Source organism: Trichechus manatus, unplaced genomic scaffold, assembly GCF_000243295.1.
Source record: "Trichechus manatus latirostris isolate Lorelei unplaced genomic scaffold, TriManLat1.0 scaffold00162, whole genome shotgun sequence".
NCBI classification, from domain to species: Eukaryota; Metazoa; Chordata; class Mammalia; order Sirenia; family Trichechidae; genus Trichechus; species Trichechus manatus.
Genome location: NW_004444098.1, coordinates 5,428,718 through 5,432,307, shown reverse-complemented (window position 1 = coordinate 5,432,307; position 3,590 = coordinate 5,428,718). Strand labels below are relative to the sequence as shown.

General features: G+C 37.4%; 1 non-coding gene across 1 annotated transcript; it reads right to left on the bottom strand.

Moving 5' to 3' along the window:
• Nucleotides 1-2,275: 2,275 nt before the first annotated feature.
• On the bottom strand, nucleotides 2,276-2,379 carry LOC111822342 (U6 spliceosomal RNA). The gene has a single exon (XR_002825620.1). It is a non-coding gene; the product is annotated as a U6 spliceosomal RNA (small nuclear RNA).
• Nucleotides 2,380-3,590: the final 1,211 nt, after the last annotated feature.

The following is a 3,590-nucleotide window of genomic DNA, read 5'->3' as shown; positions in this document are numbered from 1 at the left end:
GAAGGCTGTAGTCTTTGATCTTTATCAGTAAGTGCTTCAAGTCCTCTTCACTTTCAGCAAGCAAGGTTGTGTCACCTGCATAATGGAGAGAGTAAATCTCACATACTTTGGACGTGTTGTCAGGAGGGATCAGTCTCTGGAGAAGGACATCATTCTTGGTAAAGTAGAGGGTCAGTGAAGAAGAGGAAGACCCCCAACGAGATGGATTGACACAGTGGCTGCAACAATGGGCTCAAGCATAACAACAATTGTGAGGACGGCACAGGACCGGGCAGTGTTCCGTTCTGTTGTCCATAGGGTCACTATGAGTCAGAACTGACTCGATGGCACCTGACAACAACAGCTTAGAATGAAGTCTCTACAGGGTCATCCTCTCGAGTGGAAAACGTATCAGCCCTGCTAAGTAGAAGACTCATTATTGGCTACTGGACTCTGGACACTAGAGCGAAGCAAACTCAACACAGGTTACGGGACTAATTAATTATACTGTCAACCTTGAGAATCTTTTAATTTGGAGAATTAGCAAAAATAGTAGAGATACTGGAAAGTGAAAAAAGATTAAAAGGGAACTTCTGGAGCTAATTTTGCTAGCATGATTCCTACAAAATGACATGCCCCAGGAACCAAGACACAATTTATCTTTAACAGTTGTTTTTGTTTTCCCCGGATAATTTTAGACTTACAGAAGAGTTACAGACATAGTTTAGAGAGTTCTCCTATATCCTTCACCCAGTTTCCCCTATTGTTAACATCTTATGTAACAATGGAATATTTATCAAAACCAAGAAATTAACCTTAGCATAATGCTATTAGCCAAAGTCCAGAAATTGTTCAGATTAGTTGACGAAATGTTGTGATCAGTGGACCGAGGAACCTAACCCTGTATTTTCCCTAGAGAAATGGTTCAGTCCTGCTAATTCAGTTTTTGTGGCAACTTTTATTGAACATAATTACTGCAAACAACAAGACTCAACTGTACCTCTTGGTTGATCCTGTCCTGACTTAAAAACCTCCCTCAGGGACAGAGAACAAAAAAATAACTGTAGAAACTTCAGATAAGGCATAACAATTTGGGGGATTCTTCTCTCGGATTCCTTGATAGTGAGGGGTCTTTGAGTTACTCTAGTTATTGCTCTCTTTCTAGATAGAGGAGTAAGCGTGCTACATTGGAATTTAACCAAATTACTTATGCTTATAATACATTCCTCCAGATTAGATACACTACACACTTTTATTTGGAAGTTAGATTTTAGAAATTCTTTACGTTGAGGTCTCTTGAGATGTTTTGAACTAAAGTTGAATATAAGCCACTGTTATTGTTAAATGCCCTCTTAACTTGGAATTTTATGATATGAGTAATCTGAACCAAAGTTCTGGCTTTCAATTATTTCAGTAAGCGGAAATAAAGGAAACACTAACGTTCTGTGCATCCTTTGATTCATCTGTGGCCTGGGGTTTTGTGTAACGTTCTCCTTAAACATTATACCTTTGAAATATAAGCTTTTAGAGTATAATGGTGGCTAAATAGAAGAGGACAAACCAGAGGAGAACTTCCAATCATTTCATTCTAGGAGGGTTAAAACATATAGAAAATGCTAGACTAACACTTTTGGGGGTAAGATAGCACTTCTATTTTCCTTGTACCCTCTGGGCTTTTCTTGAATCTTTCAAATCCTTTCCCTATAACTGGAACCCCTGTGAATATATTTCTGTATGTTTACACTCAAGTAGCACAAAAAAAAAGTTAGTACTCTTCGCTAACTTAATTGTCTTATGTTTTATCATTTTAACAGCCTTGGCAGTTATATAGATGCAAACATAATGCAAGATTGCCAAAATGTGTGGCCACTTACCTGGGGGAGGAATAAAAAGCGAAAAATACCTTTCAACATTTTTAGTTTCCAAAATGTCCCATTAGTTCTCTGGAAATTTAATTTAAAACATGTATCATACTTTGGAGATTTGATTTGAAGAAAAAGACTCAATTTCAGTAAAATATCAGAGAGATGCCTTTATGTTTTTAATTTAGTTAGAGTGAGCATTAGCATAAAATATACAAGGATCTGTGTCTCAATCTACTATTTTGTACTACTGGAGCTTAAATATTAAACAAATTGTTTTTCATGTAAGAAACTTATCAGCAATTTGCTTTTTAGTTATTTATTTTTGTGTGAATAGTGAAAAATCAGTTTCCATATTAAATGCCACATGTTGCTTTGATTCATGCAATTTTCTTTGTGTAAACCAACAACAGGTCACACCTCCAGGAGCCGTGCAAAATATCAAATGCTTCCTGAATGTGGCTGTCTTCGCTGCACAAGGGCCATGCTAATCTCTGTATCGTTCCAATTTTAGTATATGTGCTGCTGAAGCAAGCACAACAATTTGCTTTTCCCTTGGGAACAAAAATAATAGTTTCACATCCCCAAACCAGTAAACAGGTTATAGAATCATTTGAGTCTCGAGGCTATGAAAATTCTGATTATTCTTTTCAGACATTCCTTTGGGCACAAATGAGGTAGGGCACAGGGCAGTTGGAGGGTGACCACACCACAGTTTGATAAACCTTATGGGTCAGCAGATGTGGTTGTAAGATACGGGCTCACTGAAAAATATTCACTGCCGAGCAATTTTAGCACTCCATTCTGAGGTTTTGACTTAAACACTTGGAATTTCCAGTAGAGAAGGAGTGGGTTTACCCTCATATTGATCTTGGGATACAGAAAGACTCAGTCACCCCAAGTAAGCAATAATGTGAATCAACAGAGTCTTTCAAATTGCAATATTTTTACAATTTTGCAAGTTCCAAGCTGAGAAAAGTTGTCAGCACCTATGCTAACCTTATTTCCGGTTCTTTTTTTGTTGATTTCACAATGCCAGGGGCTTTTCTTGGTGTGTATATTAAAAGCCTTCAAGTGAGTCATCCACTTTGAAAGATCAGCTCAATATTTGAGTAAATTATTTAAACAATACATTCTCTGATCAGGAAAACAATATGTGTATTCTCAAGTAAATATAGAATTACTGAAGCACTCCATGATTTTAAAGGAAAGACTGCAGCCACAAATATCACACAAGCTCTTCTAATCATTTCCTGGGCTGTGGAGTAGAATGCCGTCATCCACAATATACATTGAGAAATTCCATAAACTCATGCGACGCACCTAGACATGGGGCAGAACAGGGATGAATAAGCTTCAGAAACACATTAGTCAACATCTTGCTTCAAAGGTTTGGGTTCATAAAAATTGAGTCAGACCAGCAGTACCACTTTGATCTAGATCAAAACTTCCCACTCTAATTCCTTGCCTATGAGAGGAAAGCGAATATCCAGACTTCTCTTTGTAAAAGAAAAAGAAAATAAATGTGAAAAATGCCTACATACTCTTCACTGGTTTTTGATTTTGTGGTTACATTATGAAAAGAAGAATTGATGCATTTAAAGTATGGTGTTGACAAAGAATACTGAATATACCACGAACTGCCAGAAGAACGAACAAGTCTGTCTTGGAAGAAGTACAAGCCAGAATGCTCCTTAGAAGCCAGGATGGCAAGACTTCGTCTCTCATACTTTGGACATGTTATCAGGA